Here is a 19,748-nt window from a genome sequence, read left to right as displayed (position 1 = left end):
TTGAGAGCAAACAGCTCCAGCAGGGAAGAGCGGTGAGAGCAAACCTCATCAGCAGCAAACAGCTCTTGTACGTGGCAAAACTGCAGTTGTAGCAAAGTTCTTTTCTGCTTGAAGGCTGGGTAAAGACTGACTTTTATTTTTTCCAGGTGTTTACTTCGGAAACCCTTTCTGGCCTGAAAATGAGAGCAGTCTCACTTATCAAACCGCTAGGTATGGGGCAGTCATTTAAATTTTACTAAAGGACAAAATGGATGAATTTTGACTTTGAAGCTCTAGGGGGAAATGCAAAAGAACACTTGTCAGACACCTGTAGTTCAAAACCACTTACATGTACGAGCTTTCTGCGCCGTTGTTGCATAAGTCATCCTCATTTGCAATTCATCAGTCCCCCTTAACTCATGTATAAGTAGTCACCTTCCATTTAGACACCACGGGGGTGTTATCACTGAAAGAGTGAAGTCAGCTAAGAGAATCACTTGAGTTAATGCAGAAATGAGGGCAATATATTAATGTAACAACAGGACATTTAGGTTTTTATGTTTAGAGCCAGGAGCCTAAAATCATAGGTATAAAGGATACTTATTGGGAGCAACTGCACCTTTATTAAAGACTTGCATTTGAATAGGGTACAGGATCCAGATTACAGAGTGATCGGTGCTTTCTAAATGAGCCTTGAAGCCACGAAGATTATAGGGGTTTAGATTTTTTGCTGTTAATGTATGTTGAGAGTAGATTTCTTTCACTTGTGACAGAGCTGTGTTTGAAAGAAATGTCACTTACAAACAGTGCAACAAAAGCACGAGTGTCTGTAAGGTGACACGGGCACGTATGCTGTGCTGCCTCCCCATCCTTTCAGCTCCAGTTTGTAGGTTGGCCACGGCGCAGTCTCCCTAGCTGTGCTGCTCTAGAAGCCCGCTCAAGGGCAGGGATGAAGTTTACCATTGGAAATTCCTGAGTTTTCTCTGGAGAAGGGGAAAGAATAAGAGAAATAGCAATAGAATTGTCAGCAGTACAGAATATCACGGAAAACAAGAAAATGTAAAGCCTCACCGCAGAGAGAACCTCTAAGTGTAGTACGGTTGAGGAACAGTGACGATGATAGCAGGTAGACTACAAGAAGATAGCAGGGCCAAGATCTCCACCCTGCTGCCTGTCCTGCCCATGCACCACATGCTTATGCTGCCCGGCAAGCAGCTTAGGGGTTTCCCCAGACGTGATGTGCTTGTGCCCCCCAGCCGTGAGGGCAGGGGAATGGTGCAGAGTCCCTGCAAGGGATTGCTTTCATCAGCTGTGGCTCTGCTTTGGGCTGAAACCCAAAGGACTTAGATTAAAGCGTTGCGTAGTTTTTGAATGTGTAATAGTTTGGATCCTGTGTCTTTGTGCTAGAGCTTGGCATTTTGTGCTCACGGGAGTCTTTAAGGTATTAAGGTATTAAAAAATACTTGGGTTGAAACTTGTCAAGGGGAAATAATATCTGCAATTGCTCAGCTTCCTGATTAAAAAAAAACCATAACAGAGTCTAAGTAAGAGCAATGTTTTCTCAAGCATGATTAGTAATACTTTAATTCAACACAGCAACAAAAAAAATAATTGATTTTATTGCTCTCTATTTTATGGATCATGAATTTAACTGAACTAAATAGTCAAAGTACAGGTGAATAATACAGCTTTAGTGAGCTGTTGACCACATTTCCTTTTGCATTTCACTAACTGGTTTGTTTTGTTGTTCTGCTTACTCAGCTTTTCACATATTTAACTCCAAAGACCTATGTACCACCAAAGAACAGTAAAGCAACCAACTGCTCCGTTTACCTTACTGCACTGAACAATGTTTTATGCACCTTTCTCTTCTGAGTGTATTTCAGTAAAACTGAGAAGAATACGCATTTTTAGGACCCAACAAAACGTGACTGCTTGGTAGCTGTGTCAAGCAGTGTTTTCTCTCAACTGAAGACAGTTGTTAATATTAAGTATTTTGAATTACCTATCTGAAATATCCATTGGGCTGAGTATTGGACAGATCATATTAAGAGATTGTGCCTGCTCCAGAAAACTTCTAATATTGACAATATGAAAGAAATGAGAGCTGACATGCATAGAGGGTCCAAGAACTTGTTTAACTTACAGTAGCGATCAGGGCTGAACCAGAAATACAAACTGTTTCTCCAGATTTCTCTTTTGCAATAGTAAATGGTCTTCAGTCATTCATTGTAAGGGAATTGACCAGTCCTAAGTATTCATTGGGTTGATTTCAGCATCAGGTCATTATTTTGTAGATTTAATATTCATGTTAACCTCTCATGTCAGTGCAAATACAGAGCTACAGCTCTGAGTCAAATGGGTACAAACAAATTAGTTTGTATTTTCTGCAGTCTAAGGTATTTTCTACTCTGACATTTTAATCCAAATCACCACCCTGTCGACAAGAGGAAAACTTCTCTACTGAGCTTAGAAATGCTCCAAGATGGGGCTGACGCAGATAACATTGGGGCTACAGATAAGAATCTCACTGCCAGACGAGAATCCACTTTTGCAGTAAGAGAAGGAAGCCACTGGGTGCTGCTGGCCGGTCGCCTTCCTGCAGCTCTCCTCAAGGGGAGAAGGGTCATCTGTGCTTGGGGGAGATACTTGTTGATATGCGAGGCCATTGTCAAACTGCCAAAAAGGGAGTACAGCGGTTATAGTGGTCTTGTTGGAAATGAGAACTCAGTTTGGTGAATAGAGCAGCCTTGATTAACATGTAGAAAATGAGTGTGGAAAGTCATTCAATTAATCCTGCTGCATCAACACCATTGCATCAAAATTGTTCTCAACAGATGTTTGTGTTACCTATTATAAGGTTTTCTGCTGATGGAGAGTCCGTGGCCTCCATGGGCAATCTGTTCCTCTGCCTAACTATCCTTACTATTAGGAAATTTTTCTTAGTGTCTAACCTAATTCCCTCTGGCTGAGATTTCAGCTCATCACTTGTAGTTTTCTCCCCAGGGACCATGGAGAAGAGTTTATTCCCAACTGTTTTAGTTACCTTTAATACACTGGCAGAATGCTATCATCCCTCCCCTTAGGCACCTGCAAACCAGACATCCCCAGTTTTCTCAGTCTTCTTTTGATGGTCATGTTTTCTAGATTTATTTCTTTTTTTTTTTTCCCCCTCTCTCTTGTGGCTTCTCTTTGCTTGAGCCACATTTTGGTCTCTGTCCCACGAGTCAGAGTTTCAACCTAGCCCACCAGTTAAGGCAAACCTGTAGCATTTTGCTGAGGTTGATGGGAAAAATCTTCCTTAGAAATGATAAGCCTAAGATTTTTACATAACCTATTATCTGTTTAAGTTCTCCTATGTTTTTCTCCAGTAATTACCTTTCTCTAGCTGTTACTTCAATAAAAGGCTCATAGATCCCATATGGAATAGGAAGGCACACAAATTACTCATGCTTTGAACGGAAAGTAACTAATTCCAAAGCTAATGATACATGCTGAGTTCCTCCAATCCGTATAGTTAATTTGAACATGAGTAAAAGATACTCTGCACGGATTTTTAAACCCCCCTGAGGTACCCACATGGAAATAGTTTCCTCTGAAAAAGGTCGCTGCCTGGCCTTCAGTAAAGAGGGGCTCATTTAACCCACAGTAGCTGCTTTAGCAGTAGAGTTCAAAGGAGCTTAAAGATGATTTTATAATGGAGGAAGAAAAGTTTTTGTTTTCTTTATGCTCCAAGACAGTTTTGCTCCAAGTGTTCATAGGAAAACAGGATTAACCCAACGATAATATTACTAAAGCTGAAATTAATGCTGCACAAAATTTCAGAGAAGCGTGAGGAGTGACACAGATTCATATCAGCCCGTTGGGTCTCCACTGTCAACAAAATGAGTTACTCTTGCTTTTCATAACATATACAGCAGTGTTTTACATTTGTTTTCATAAAATATAAATCTGTTGTTGTAAACATTAGCAGCTTACAGTGAAAAGCCTATTAAACCAAAGAAAACTTAATTTTGCTACGTTTATTGCCTAACTTTGTTGTGTAAGGGAAAGGTGAGGTGTTAACACTGCTGTTGCAAGTTAGTTTAGATTACCTGAAGACTTTTACAGGACTACTTTTCCAGCAAATTAAAGAAAAGCAAATTTTATAGGGGAAACAACTGTTCTTGCCCTTTAAATGCTGAGCCTCCTGTACAGGACCACAGGCACAAAAGGCACATAACCAAGTCTTGTAGCCATGAAAACAACAGCACAAAAAGGAGCTTTCGCTCCCAGTTTAATTTTCCGTAGTTACAGAAATGAGGCTACCAGCTGTTTGAATTACAGTGTGCAGCGACACAATAATAAGAAAGTTAATCTCTTTAAGTAGCTATCATATTCTAGTTTTTCATTGGCAGCTCCTTGCCTGCTATTCCCATTTACCTGTAAATCTGCATCTAAATGTAAGCAGCAATGTTCTCGGTACAGGTGGGGGAAAGCAGAGCACCTGCTGGTAACTGCAATGAAGATATCCACGCACAAAAAGCGCGTGCACGTGCATATATATGCACATTTTAGAAAACTTGGAATAGGATCGCCAAGTACGGTTTGAAGGAAATACGTGGATGCTGTTTTTGTCATGTCCTGGATATTTTTCAATAGAGTTACATTTATTAGTCTACAGGATAGTACGGTCTGAGCTGGGATGTGCATTCTTTCTTACTAGCGTACAGTTGTAAGCTGGTGAGGTTTTCTGAACCAGAAGGACACTTTAGGGATTTTCGGGAGATCCCTGGTGTTCAGCTGCTCAGGTTTTTCACACAGGTCAGCTCTGGTTGGAAACTTCTCGAGTTGCGTTTTCTATGAATATTTTTTGGAAATGAGATGGGTTTGCAAGCCTCTGAAGGGCACCTCGTAGTTTTGAAGCTTTGTGTTATGGAAATAGGGGAGAGCCCACTGGGAACAGAAGGATTTTTTTTCCTGTAGTGTTTAAATATGGAAAGGTCCAGAGCTCCTGGAGGAAGGAAGAAGCATTTCATATTATCCATTCCTCAATGCTTATAGATGAAAATGACCTTCCTTTGTCACCTGTGCCTAAATAACTGGATACTACTTTAGTTGGGCCTTTTATAAACAAAGCAATTCACCTAAATTAAATTTTCTGTGATGCCATTTCCCTCCTTTCTCTCTTCCTCCTTCCCTCCCTCCTTTGTCCCCCACTTTTTGGCAGCTCCGGTACCTGGTTTACAGGACTCTGCCTTCTGGTGGGCACAGCATAGACCACGCAGGGAAAAGTCTAACAGATGCAGCAAAAGGTCTTAAAGTGGTTTATTTGATGAAATGTTACCTCTGTTTCCCACAACTAATTTAATAGATACAAAGCTAGTACATGATTAAGATTTCAGAATTTGACTGCTTTTACATCCCCTCTGTACCTGGTCTGTAGCTGAGATGTTTTAGTAGGTGATTCATCAGCAGCATTACTGGCTTTATTCATTTAAGAGCACCTGGAGGGACAATATTTCAACCTTACACTAACAAGAGCTGAGTTTTTTTTGCATAGTTCCAAATCTTCCATTTAATTCTACTTTAATTTAAATGTTTCGTGTTAACTTTAGGCATTATTTTTTAGCTTAAAAGAAGTTATTTTGTAAAAATCAGCTTTTGTTTTTCTCCTCTAAAATTCACCAAAGGAATCTGAAATTGGGTCAAACTGCAGTTTCATTTGGTTCTGCAGCAACGTTATTTCCTTGATATGAGATTACTTAGTTTATACGAGTTGCCAGTGGCAAATTAGACTTGATGTTTCAGCCATAAAAGGTGGTACATTCCTGGTGCGCAAAATGCTGTCCTGCTCCTACATTTCCTGAGCAGTTCCCCAATGGTGGAGATGGCCCTAGGCCACAGTGCAAATAATCGAGGCAATTATTGTGCTGGACTCTGACTTTGGTGTTTAAAATATCTTAGTTTGGAGAGATCAGCTCCTTTAACAGCATTTGGTGTAGCTATCCTAAAAAGCCCGAGATTCTGTTCTTTTTCTGAGTCCTACAACAAGACTTTTGTGTCCTACATGGTTTCCCGTAAAGGGAAATGTGATCTATACAGATGCTTGGAGGAGGACGGCTGTTGTGCATGCAGGTCACTGCTCATTTAGACTACATTTTCTAAAACGTTGTTTTGGGAATATCTAACCTTTGGGTGAAAAATAATTGGATTAACTGCTTTCAGATGTATTGTGTGCCTAGCTCCACTAACACAAAAAACATTAACCCCCCACCCCCCAAACTTTGGAAAATTGATCAATTATTGCTAAAAGTTTCAAAGGACGTACGGGGCCATGTAAGGTCATTTACAATAGCAGCTCTTAAAGAAAAGGAAAAAAGGTTCCTGCAACTGTCAGAAAATGGAGCAAACTTTGAAGCACAATTTAAAGGAGCGAAGTAAGGAGTCTAAGCTTCTCTTAGAGCTGATGGAGAGAGGCAGACATGTCTGGAAGGCAGTTAGTAGTAGTTCTGGGTGCTCAGTAGCTTAAATTAGACTGCCTGGGTATTCTTCATATCGTCCTTCTCTGGAATGGAAACAAAATTAAGGAAAAAAATATGCAATGTGTTTTAGATGTACATAGAGTACATTGCAGGTGTCAGCCCATTCTTTAATTCCATCTTCAAAGCTTCTTTTGGTTACCGTACATCAGTCCCATGGATGCTCTTTCTTGGACTTCAATTCCTAGGTTCTTCATACAGGATTTTGAAGGGAAGATAGTTGTGCTATAGGTCCCTGTATTTCCAGAATTAAACCCCACGCTTTTGTCTATATCTGAAGTGTTGTGGCATGGGGAGAAGACTCAAAATGTTATGAAAAATTATTACTTCTCTGTTAGCGGGGACTTTGTGGCAGCATATTTCTAGTTCTTGGTGCTATTCCTGCATCTCTCTGTTATGCCATTGGATCTGTATGAGTAAGGAATTTACCTCTCTACTTTATTACTGGCTGGAAGAAACCTTTTGAGAAGGCTTTGAAACGATAGGGGTCCAGACCCCTATCACGTTCCTTCCTAGGAGAAAGCCCTGTTGGCTTTATTTTGACTTTTCTGTACTTTAGAGACCCAAATTATGAAGGAGAAGAAATCCCCTCAACCACGCTTTATCCTAGAAAAATGGTGTGGAGAAGAGTGCTGGGAGAACTATAGTTTTGTTGGCCAAAGAGGGTCAGGGCACAAAAAAGTGTAGAGGGCTGTTCCTCTGCATGGTCACCTGCCGGTGGGTCAGGCTCATACGTTGCCGCTGTGAATTGTGTTCTATGGTAAAGAGGACAAAAAAAAAAAGAAAGGTTGTAGTACTTTTTTATCAAGAAAGAGAGATTTTATGTATAGGTCCTGGTCTTGAGCCTTAACAGTTGTTTATCTGTCACTGACTTTATTGGAGCAGGGTGGTAGCCCCAGCAGACTGGTATGCGCCGTGTGTTATTTTTGCAGTTTCTGGTTTATAGGGTGAAATCTGGGGTGCTCTACCCAACGGTTTTGACTCTACAGTGCTTATGAACGCAACCATGAGCTGTTTTGCAAGTGCTGTCTGTGGCTCACTAAGTATCAGTTTAAGCATCCAATTAAGGGCCATCTTCAACATTTTAAGACTGACTTGCTTTAGTAAAACATTTTTACAGTCCTTAGCAGACAGCTTTAGACCATAAATGCCCAGAAGCAAGGATTATGAAAATACTACAATGGAAAGCCTGCAGCTGTATCTATCGTTCAGGGCTATAGATGTCAATATAGAGGTGTTGGGTCTAGGAAGATAAAACTGCTGCTTTGTCATTCCTCTATTAGCATTATAATACCCTTGAGAACTAAGAGCTTGGCGGATGCATTATGGATTTATGTAAATGTCTTACCTAAAACTTGATCCTGCGCTCTGGAAGAGAGGAAAATAGTTTCTAAGTAGGGGTATTGGTGCGATGTACTGCCAGGGATCTTTCTCTGGGAAGCACAACTTCTTCTGCTGAATTAATTCAGAATAATCCTTAGCAAATTTTGAAACTCTTATTTAGGAAATTGTTCTAAAGTGCTCTTTGAAATTCCAGACAAGCAGTTTTAAAGATGGTTTCTGACTTTTTTTTAATATGCTGCAGCCTGAAGATATTAAAGTGTGACTCATTAGGTTGAGTCTTTCAGAGGCAGTAAGCATGAGTCTGGAGTCTGCCTTCCCTGAAAGCCGAGTCCTGCTCAGAGGAGTTGAGTCAACACAGGGCAGGCTAGGAATCTGTTTTGTAATTGTTTAGCTGCTTTTCACTTAAGAACACTTGATTATTTGTTGTTTAAAAATAATTTGGACATCACACAGCATATACTTTAGTGCAATATATACACTTTTAGTTGACTAAAAGCCCCTCATTCCTACGCTGAGCTTGTCACTTTACCTTGTCATTCCTCATTGATATTATTCTAGTTTACTCCTCAGCTGCACATTTATGTGCTCAAACTATTTCCGTACAAGCTCTAATCTGCAGGAGCCAAAGCTGCTGAAAACCGCAGATAGGGAGAATCCAGATGCAGTGCGCTGCCTTTTTGCAGGGAGCATCTGCTGGGTTTCTGCGGGGAGACGCTACTTGTCGGCTCCCTGCCTCTTCTTCCTGTCCTGTCTGTGAAGCTCTGTGTCTGCTAAGAAGTAACAAGGTCTTTCTTTTCCATTTTTTTCTCTTTTCTTTAGCAGCAGAATACAAACCTCAAATGCACAGTGGCTTCTGCTTGAGCTTTTAGTGTAATAAACAGCGTAGTAAAGTGGGGGAGTTCACCTGAGTTTATTTGGAGTAGACTTGTCAATGCTTCACATAACACTTGGGTATTTTCACAATAACTTTGGTCTTTGTTCTGTGAGGAAAGGGAGAAGGGAGAGGCGCGATGCTCCAGGTGAGTACTGGCAGGGAGCGGCTGCGGATGCAGCAGAGCATCTTTCTCAGCCACGGTGGGAGCCCCGCTCCAGCACACCTTCGGAGAGTTTTGTAGGGCAAGCAAAACCTGTGGGATGCCTGTCTGTGGGAGCAGCTTGCTGCTTTCCATGAGTTTGTCTTTTATTTTGTGTATTACTACTTGCTCTGTATCAGTAACACCCAGGATTGCTCTGGGCCAGTGGATGAGACTTCAGCTGCAAAGTACACACGCACATAAAATGCGTGAAAAATCACAGTGACAGGGTTTTGTTCCTTGCTAGCTTGTGATAAAGAGGAACAGAAACACTGACCAGACAGCCTCTTTGGACATTTTAGGGCCTTTTTTCAAATGTCTTGAAATCTATTTGGTTTGCCATTATTATTTCTTCTTTTCATTATGGACTAACAACATTTTAAAATATCTTAAATTAAGAAATACAAAAATCCATTAGTAGGAGAAAGAGGGAAGAGGCAAAATGGGTTGATAAAACTATTCAAAGATGAATTCAATCTTAACTTATTCAATCAGGAGTGATAAACATGAAGAAAACCCCACTACTGGTCCAAAGAAACCTGTCTCCTTGGGAAGGAGATGCCTGCAACCAGCTGCCTGCAAAATGATCTCGTGGTTTTATTTCGGTGGGTGGCTGCCATTCCTGCCCCATTTAATCACAGGCATGGGCTATCCATTGCTGAAAATACCTTGGAGGTGACTTCTTTCTCATTTTGGTGTTGCTGTGGTCTCCAGGTGTCCTTCGTCCTAGAAGCCTGAAGAGCAGCCACAACTACACATCTCTCATGAGTTATTTTTCTGACTCATCCCATATGGGAGAAGCGGTGTCACTTTGGTGCCTGTGGTGTGAACTTTTCAAGACACGGAGGTCTCGGACCACGAAGCCACACGTTTGGGTCTGCATGTACCCGCAAGTAAGCTGAAATCTGGTGCTGGCGCAATGCGTTCATGGCAAAACACTCTACTGAATATGGACCTCTGCCTCTGGCTCCAGCCCTGAAAGCATTTCAAAGCCATGTTAGCATTTACTGTCTCTTCAGAAGACAGTAAGAAAGAGAAGACCGTGTTGCTGCTTTCATGAAAAAGAATTTGTGGCTTTATGAATACTTTGAAGTGATTTTACTAAAGTGCAGCCAACAATTTAAAAGACCAGAATTTTGTTCCCCGAACAGACACGATTTCCTCAACGCTGTCTGCCAGTGTTTGTGCAGTCTGGTGATGTTAAGCGGATAGAAAAGTCATCCTGCTCCTCAGCAGTTTAGGCTGTTTGTGCAGATCTGATAAATCCATCTTGGTAGGCAACATTCAGTTAAGCAGAAATCTACTTAAAGAATAAAATCAGCATACCATTTGTTGTATTTCTCTCCTCCCAGAGCGGGATCGCAGAGCATACTTTTCCCCCTTTGCCTGTTTTCTGGATCATTGGGTTGATCAATTTTTGTAAATTAAAACCTTCTCTTTTTATTGAGCGACGGGGTTAAATGATTCTGATATCTGAAAGGGAAAATTCAGTTTTCTGCTTCCTGGAGCCACATTAGCCTAGTGAGCGGGGTAGCTGTTAACTCTATAGTCAGGACTCTTCTAAGCATGTGGCGTTTTTCTCCAAGCAAGATTAATATATTCCTGACAAAATCTGGAATAACTCTTATCTGCTACGAGATCTGAGTCTGAGCACCCATTGCTCAGATTTTGTCATTCTCCGTCATTGTTTTCCCATGTATCCTTCTGGATATTCCCCTGGACGTGCTGGAGGACACTGCTCCTAATTTCTTTGGGAATTTTAATACCTGCGGTGAAGGATGGTGGGTCTCATTCTCCTGAGCTCAACGCATCTCCCCCAACAGCTGTTTTACAAATCTACTGAAAGGAGCTTGGGTTGTTCTTAAAGAGATTCATTTTTAATTGGCAGTGCTCAAAGCAGTGCTTGCTCCACAAGGTAAAATAAAGTGAATTTAACGCAGAAGTTGGTTACTTTACAAGAACTGCAGTACAAAGTGAATTAATGTATTCTAGTATATTCTTTCACTCTTTTCTCAGCATAACTATTTTCCATGGGCACTCTCATGGAATGTTTTCCAGACCGAACTGATTTGAGAATAAATGATGATACATGTTTGTCGTAGTCACAATGATTACAAATTTTCACTGCTGGTTTCAGTCTGATTGCTTGTGAGAGAAGATATTTTAATAGGAGACTCACATCAACGCATGGCTTTCTTTTTCTTTGAAATGTGAATGTATACCTTGACTACTGCAATCTTAAAACAGAAGGCAAGGTTGTGCTGACTTGTCCTACAGTGCTTACAGTCTACAAAGGCTCATTTATATACCAAAGCTGGAAAAACCTCTTTCAAGCTGAGTTAATTGTTTTTGATGAAACTATTTATGGTTCACATAGCAGCTACACAAAATTTTATCCATGATGCCTGCAAGTGGGTCTAAGATAGATATCTGAGAAGCTTTATTTTATCAAGTCAAATTTCTTGTCCTCTGTAGCTGGGCCCATTCACCTTGGGTCCTTTGCCATGCTTCTTTGAGACTGGCTCCTATTGAAGGTCCTTTGCTATCGTTGTCATTCAGCGGTGGGTGAGAGAAGAAGCAGAGAGTGACTTCTCTACTGCTGTATTCTGCCTTTCAAAAGGGCAATGTAATGTTCAGAGCAGCTCCGCCTTATTTTCCTCTGGATAAGCTCTTACACCTTATATACAAACACAAAGCTATGGTAGCGGATATTACACTGCAAAAGAAGAAATGCAATGCAGTAAGAGTTTTATAGCAGCACGTGTTCTGGAAGGAACACCTAAATGGCATGTAATGTGAGAGGGGCGAGATAAAATACTTGCCGTTGCTATGTTTTTGCTAGTAATGCTGTGGCTGCTTTCATGGCTGTTATGGTTTATGTAACAACTATTTTGTATTCTGTGAGCTAGTACTTTTCTGAAAACCGAAAGTTTAGATCTGAGTTGTTACAGCTTCCAGGAGAAAATTGCTCCTGCTGATAATCAGCTCCAAATCCCTTTCCTGATTGTCTCGTACACAAGCTCCTCTGCTGCTTTACGTTGCTCTGAGTTTCCCAGACTTTGTACTGGTGTCTGTAATGGGAGAGAAAAGAGAAAAATTAAGCATCTTTGTGTTTTTCTTGTTTTTGCCTGTGACACCTCATAAAAGTCATTCAGCCAATTAAAATAATAGTTTCCCCTAGTCTGAAGGTTATGTTTAACAATATTTTAACTGCTTTGCTTTCTCTTCTAACACCAAGGATTCCTTTTGGTACCGTGACATTTTTGTTTTCATGTAGGGAATACCCACCAGCAGCTGATTTCAGTTAACCTCATGGGAACGCAACTTTTAGCTTTGTAATAAAACATGATTGCTCCCTTCCCCATCACATTAGAAGTTCAAGAAAAGTTATTGTTGCTAAACCTTGGTCTCAATTGCTATGGCTGAATGTGTATCCCAGTTCATCCACAGGGAGCGACGTATGTGCTATATGGCTGCACTCTCTATACCCCAGCTCTGTCTGAACCATCCATCTGGCCCCAAGTGCTCGCCTTTGTCTTCCCTCCCTTCAGTCTAGAGCTCCCACTTGATTCTTACTGATTTATTTTAGTTAAAATGAACTGTGTGATTGCTTGGGCTTTGGATTTAAATAATTCTGACTGCTATTTTGTGGGAAAGTCTTTCCTCTTGCTCTTTCATAAAATATTAGCTGTGAAAGATTAAATTTGTTTGATACACTGCATGTTAATTATAAAATGATGATGACTTTCAAAGCATAGCAGACAGCCATAAGCATAAATTCTAAAAGTAGTGCTGAAGTCCCACCCACAGATAATAAATCCTAGTTATATTAACAATAATTAACTGTAAGTGTTAGTATAATTGATACTTTCCATCACTAGTAAAGAAATAAATTCTGCACTGGAGCTGAAATAAGAGCAATACTTTGCTCTTCTTTCTAACTGTTCATAGGAGTCTAATGAAATATTTGCAAATAGATATTGAGATTTACGTGTGAGCTAGGTACTATAATCCCATAAACCAAATGTGGATTAGGAGAATATATGTCAGATTTTTAAAGCTAAATAGGCACCTAATCCCTTACCTAGGCGATGTGGTATGTGGTTGCCTGAGGTATTCAGAAGTGTCTGTGCTCCACTGAGATTAATGATAGGTAGGGAGCAACCACAGTACTATTTACATGAGAAAACTGTACTTTCCAGAGTTTCTTATGGAAGTAATAAACGGTAATATTTGAAGAAGAATGCTTACTTGCTTGCAAGGCTCAAGTATTACCAGCGCTTAATGATGTTTTCATATCATATTTTGGTTTCAAGGTTGTTTAAAATGAATACAGCTTGAATGTAACTGAACTTGAAGCTGCAAGTGTTGAAAGTTAAATAGGGATGTTTAAATTTAGTAAACATGAAGTTTATAATAAGTTTCATATTTCTCTGTTTCCAATCTCTTATAAATAGCAACTGTCGCATTTGTAATTACAGTACTAAAGATTTTCAGAATGCCCTTTTTTTGTCCTTTAGCACTTGAATATAGCCTTCATCCCCTTTCATTTTTGATGCTATAACGTAAGAAAATTGTCTGAAAGATTGCTGTGTTTTAAGGCACTTTCTGAAGTGCCGCTAGTTTAAAAAAAAAAAAAATTATAGAAATGACAGCTTGATGTTCTATGTATATCACTTCTTCCATCACTACTGTGTCAGCCTGAATCAGTTTATTTACCAACAGTTACAAGGATTTTTTATTTTGTAGCCTGCAAGGTCAAGCACGCTGCTGGAAGCCAAGCTGTGATGCAGCACCTTCCTTTTTCCTTTGAATTAGTGAGAGTAAACTTTTTTTGATGCAAAGTTTGCTGTTTCTTTATGCTTTTTCAGGTAGGGAAGTAAAAGGCAGCCTTCTCTGAGACTGAGTTATTCAACATAAAGCCAATTATGCCAGTGGTCCATGACTGCGGAGCTGGTGACTCGACCCGTACTCTCAGCAATTTCTACAAATTATGTGTGAAACCAAACAGAAAGGTCTGTGTTAGCTTTGATTAACTGAAAGTTTGAAAGTGTCTTTAAACAGTAAATAGGGAAACAGATTAGGAAGCAGTGGGTTTGGCTATGGCCATCACTCAATGTGATGTGACTGACCCTGTCTAATGTGGCATCTAGGAAATGAGGATTTATCATTTGCTGCTTCTGAAAACAAAGGTGGTTTGTCAAAGGCGTGATTAAATCCTAGTGAAGCTTTTGAGAAATATTTGGTGTGGCAGACAGAAAAAAAATAACCTTCATTATTATACGTTAATTGACTGGGAAAAAAATGACATTGATAAACAACTACTAGCAGAGAAGTTTGACTTGGTCTCATCAATTGGTCAGACCTTTGCCTGATTAGAGACGTTCATGGTGTGGTTTGCTGAGCCCTTAAGATTTCAAATGGGACTTGAAGAATTTAGTATTTTGCAAGGTTAGTTATTCAATGTTTAATATGTCTTGAAATTGTATTGTTAGTCATTTAACAAGAAGGACCATAATTTTCATTCTTGTTCTATACTCTTCAAATTGTGAATTGCGACATAAACTCCGTTCATAGCTCAGTAGAACAGCTCGGAACTGCTGCGTAGATTGTAATTGCAATCTGTGCTAAATGAATGCCTATTAACAGCACTCTTAGCACTCTGTTTTCATTTTTCTCCTTCATATTAATAAAAGGTTAAATTTACTGCAGTCTGCATATTACATTTTATTATACATGGATAGCATACTTAAGAAAACTGTTTTGTTCTCCGTAAGTTTTTTCCCCACTCTTTTTTCTCATTATTTAGCTATCATAAGAACTAGAATTGAACACAGTAGAAATGAAGTTATGTATAAAGCAGGAGTTTTTTTCAGGTAGGACTCATCTACTGTTGAACTAATTGCTCTTTTATTAGAACTTATGCTTCTAAAGTATTGTAGGTTTGCAGGTAATTTTTTCATTTGCTTAAAAGAACAAGGATTTTTTACAGATTTTTTTTTTTTGCAGCAAAACTCAATTACTAGGAAAATCAAATAGCCGATTTCCTCAAGAATTTCCCTCACATGCAACATCCAAAATAACTGCATGAGGATGTACCAAAGTTTGAATGCTTCTTCCTTTAGATCATCTGGGCAGATTAAAGGATTGTTTTAGGTAACAAGGGCATCAAGCCCAAAACTGTTTGCCAAAAAAATTTGCTGGCAGGTAGTTCAGAAAATGCCTTTTGAGTACTCTGGAAGCACCTACTCCACCATGAAAGCTCCTGAGACACCTGCGTAGATAAAGAGGGGTTTCATTTTTCTCCCACTCACGCTGCTCCACTTTCTCCCACCCTTCTTCACAGGTCATACTTTTGAGCTCTCTGGTCTCTCTTGTTGCTCTTCTCCAATGTCTCTCCAGCTGATCCACAACCACCTTGACCTGCAGCATCAGGTTATCAGTTACAGTACTCTGGATGAGGTCTCACCACCACTGAGAAGGACAGACGTGTCCACGCTCACTGCCTCCTGTAATCACGCTTACCTTTCCTGCAGCAGCCAGACATCTGGGATTGAAGTTCAGCTTGTGATCCTAATCGTTCCTTGGTTTCTTTTCTCTCTAATTTCCCTAATAACCTCCTACATTATATTTTAGCAGATGATATTTTTCCTTTTAATATATAAAAGTTTGCAGGTATCTATGGTTTTTTGTAATGGTTTTTCTAATTTACCAGTATCATTTTGAAGTCAGCCTATTCTCCAAAATGTGCGCAAACTCTCTCAGTGTGAGCAAATGTCATACCTGTTATTAACAGAAAAGTTAAACCCTTGATAGCTATTACGATGATTTTGTCTTTAATGATTATTGGGTTGCAGTGTCTGAAAGTGATTTCATATTTTAATTATTACATTTTTAAAACAATGTGTAATGCTGAAGTTACAGATCTTATTTCTAATTCATGGTCAAAAGTTACAACATATGAGATGTGTTATATGGCTGTAATTTCATCACGGACTTCTGCCCAGGAAGTATAAAGTCCTAGGGAAAGAATCTTATTAACTTAACTCACAGTTTGTGAAGATTTGCACCCAGGCATGTTAGAAAGGCCACATACTCTACTTTTTGGCTTTGATATGTGAGGCTACAAAGAAGCTCAAGAGTAGAGGGATCTCCTTCCAGCCCAACAGACAAGTCTGTAGCCATCAGCTAGGCCAACCTAGGCTGGCCAGGAGATGATACAGACCCCAACATGCTGTTGCTGGACTCCTCCATTTGGGTCCTCAGCTGCCAAACACGCCCTGGGGGTTGACTGTAACATTCTAATTCAATTTGTGGGGAATGGAAGAGGGTAAAAAAGTAATGAATTCCAGGACCTGATTAATGGTCAAGTGGATGCTGAGTTAAATACATGCAGCAAATGCTTCCTGATATACTATATTATTTTAAAAACAGATTGTTTACGTAGTGAGCTCAAGTATACAGGATGATTTAACAAAGAACTAGTGATGCTTGAGTAATTCTCAGATGCTTTATTCAACAAGAGAATTATGAATGTTCATTGGATTTCTATGGGTTCCCCCCACCCCCAGCCTTTTTATGTCAATTGCTCCCTTTTTAATCAACCCTTTACTGCAAATTCATTGAACTCTGAGGCTTCTCCTATATTGACTATGTATGGGCCTAGATAAATATAGCTGCCTACATTTCAATGAGATGAATCTGTACCTCAGCCTGCAGGAATTAATTGTTTATCCTCTGGGGACCTGGAAAAAAATCTGCAGCCATGCCTGTATTTTTGTCTTAAAAAGCTACATCGAAGTCTATAATAATTCTGTGAACCAATATCAGATCATTTAAGCACTAATGTTGTTAAGTAACAGATAAGGTATAACCATTAATGGTAAATAAGTAAGAGAAAAAAAGTGGATATATTCAATGTACAGCATCCCAGTTCATTCTTTCCTGTACAATTCTGTACTTATAAAGCTAGCAGAAGTGAAGGAATAATTTAACTTATTAATATAATGAAGATCAATGCAATCTCTGAACACAAGGTTGAAAGAACAACATAATTATCCTTCATTTGTTGATGCAAGGAGTAGACTGATTTCAATTAGTGTTTTAAATTGGGAAGTAGCTGAAGAGAAGTCAGTAGCCTTCCTTGTAGCTGAAATCATTCAGTGTGATTCTTTTCCTTGCTCATGATTTTAGACAACATCAGTTACTCTAATGAGTAACAATAGAGTGTCAATGATTAATGTGTTAACCTTAATCAGGAAAATACAGAAAAATAGTAGAACAGCAGATGGTAACATTTGGATCCCTCCAAACACATAAACATTAATTTTTTCCTAGAGCCCCTTAGGAGAAGATTCAGGGCTTTGGAGGGGGGAAAAAGGAAGCAGTGGCTTGCATTCAAGGTGCTGAAGAGCAATGCCTTGATAGCAGACACCTCACTAATGTCTTCTTTTGTCTTGCTAAAGAGTCCTATCTGCTGCGGACTATCCAAAAATGCAAAGCGAGTACCGCTGTGCCAAGCAGGTGAGGTTCTGGGTCTACCATGCTTCCAGCCACCTGCCATCGTTTCTTTTGATGTGGGCTGTGTGGCTGGCTCCTAAAGGAGAGAACTTGCAGCAGAAAGCCAGAAAAGAAACTTCCATCCTTTCCTCTTTGTCTTTTATTTGACTTTCGATGTTTCTGTTGATAAAAATTAGCTCCCCCGTGTCTTCCCCCACAATAACTGGTACCGGGTGGATTTCCTGTTAGATTTGACAACCACACTGACGTGCCAAATTCCATCCTCACTTGCCCTTTTTGCCATGACACGTTTTCATAATCAAAAGTACTCTTGCAGAGGATGGAAGATCCATACCTGAGCACTTTAGGATATCTAAAAAACTAGTTCTCAATTTTTCAGTTTCTGGGAGGCTGTCTCAGTCTCTGTGCTATGGTTATCAAGGAGACTGCATGGAGCTTGTTTTATTTTCTTTCTTGTTTTCCCTGCAGGAACCAGAAAACTCCAAGTGAAAGCAGCTGAAGTGAAAGAACAGCTCTGACTCATTCGCTGAACTGATCGAGATACGGTAGGAGACAATATCTTCCCAAGTGTGCTTATTTACAATCTCTTGTTACAAGGTTTTTTTAAGAAATATGAAGATTTAGCAAGGCCTTGGCAATGAAAAAGAGAATTTAAGCTCATCTAGGCTTTTCTATCCTAATATTTACCATACTGTGAGTATTGTTTATAAGTTTCTAAATGTTTATGTCTTTCTGTTCCATTTTTCTCCCGAGAAAAAGTGAGTGCTCTGGTATTTTTCAGAACAATTCACTGATGTGTTTCCTGCTACTTACATTTTATTTCTTTGTCATTGGTTTGACAAGAATGGGAACGTAACACTGATCGCTGACCTTGCTGCTACCTATCCATTTAAAATCTGTCCAAGGGTACATTAACTGAAAGTAACAAAATTGATACTGTTAATTTTTATAATCCTAGCTTAGTCTAAATGTTGTTAATTACCCTTATTATCTTGTCTTTTCCTGCTTAATTGATTGTAACTGGAAGGCATGTTATATCCTGTCTGCAATCTTTTCTAACTCATCTTCAGTGGCTGAGGAGAGAGCGGTCATGTTTCAAGTTGATGTGGGGCAATCACTGGCAATTTTTTTGGTCACAGGCTTTCATGATGGAGTAGTTTAGGGTACCTTGCTACTCCTACTGTATCTTACTACTCTTACAAGAAGCTCTTGTATCTATATCCTTAAACATGTTTGTAATTTGTGTTTTAATGATCTCTCCTGTGTTTTTTCCCCTATTTTTCATTAATGGTGCCCAAATCGAAGAATGACTCATGAGAAACTTTCTTCTGTTGGCAGAACATCTCTACAATATATATAGTAGTAGTGTTCCTTAATCCCATATTGAAAGTGCTACCTGCATATGGGATTTCTTCTGTGGGACAACACTCTTCATCTTGTAAACGCTTAGTTTGTTTAATTTTTCCGTAGTCTGCTCAAAGCAACTTTTTAATGTTTTCTTGGTACATTAGCACTATGAAATTACTGCTAACAGTATCAGCCAATTAGCAACTCTTTAATCTCCTATATTGTTTGTCAAGGCGGTGTGACAGAATGACAGGCTACCATACTAATTAGCTGGCTTCCGCGTAAGTAGAAAATTGCCCTTGTTTGACAAATATTTTATGTTAAAGAAGTAAGGACCAGGAGGTCTGGAAACAAACTTATTCATGCAAGGAGACATCAAAGAGGACTGAAGGGCTCAGGTAATTGGTAACGGGAGGGAGGACCTTTCGCCTTTTTGTAATAAATCAGAAAACTTATTGAGTGGAAGGGATGAAGTAACTTTTGAAAGCTTTAAATGAGCGTAGGGTTCATGAACCTCACTTTATGCTAGCTGAAGTTGGGCTTATATAGGTTGCTGATATTTACTCAGCTTGAAAAGTAGCTAACCTGCATGCATGCACCTGGCCTCCCTTGCCACCCATTTAGGGATGACTTTTCCCCTCAAAACTCTGTGTCACCATGTAAAACCCCATGCCCGAATAGAAAAAAGTTTCAGGAGCATCAAGAAGACAGAGGGGAGCTATAGAGCTTCCCTCTAAACACGTTCTTCAAAGCTTCAGATAAGGCTAAGACAACTTGTGTCCAGTATGCCATGAGAAGAGTGCTTTGTTCAGGCTGTGGATCTAGTCATAGCCTGAAGTCTGCAACATTTCCATGGAGGATCCTTGCACCATTCATTTTGGTGAAATGAGAGGTGCAAGGAAGGAGTTAAAGAAGGAGTTTTGGCTGTTGACTGGGAAGGAGGCATTGCCAAGGGCTTTGGAGC

At 39.7% G+C, this 19,748-nt stretch overlaps 1 long non-coding RNA gene across 1 annotated transcript in view; it reads left to right on the top strand.

The window, feature by feature from the left end:
* The window catches only part of LOC127020131 (uncharacterized), a 56,320-nt gene extending 38,342 nt beyond the window's left edge, over nt 1-17,978 (top strand). Inside the window, exon 7 of the long non-coding RNA XR_007767019.1 lies at nt 17,906-17,978. This is a non-coding gene — a long non-coding RNA (uncharacterized LOC127020131). The remainder of the gene's footprint in view (nt 1-17,905) is intronic.
* The last annotated feature ends 1,770 nt before the right edge of the window (nt 17,979-19,748 follow it).

Source organism: Gymnogyps californianus, chromosome 10 (assembly GCF_018139145.2).
Source record: "Gymnogyps californianus isolate 813 chromosome 10, ASM1813914v2, whole genome shotgun sequence".
Taxonomy (NCBI): domain Eukaryota; kingdom Metazoa; phylum Chordata; class Aves; order Accipitriformes; family Cathartidae; genus Gymnogyps; species Gymnogyps californianus.
Note: the sequence above shows the minus strand (reverse complement) of the source record. Positions and strands in the feature narration are given on the sequence as shown.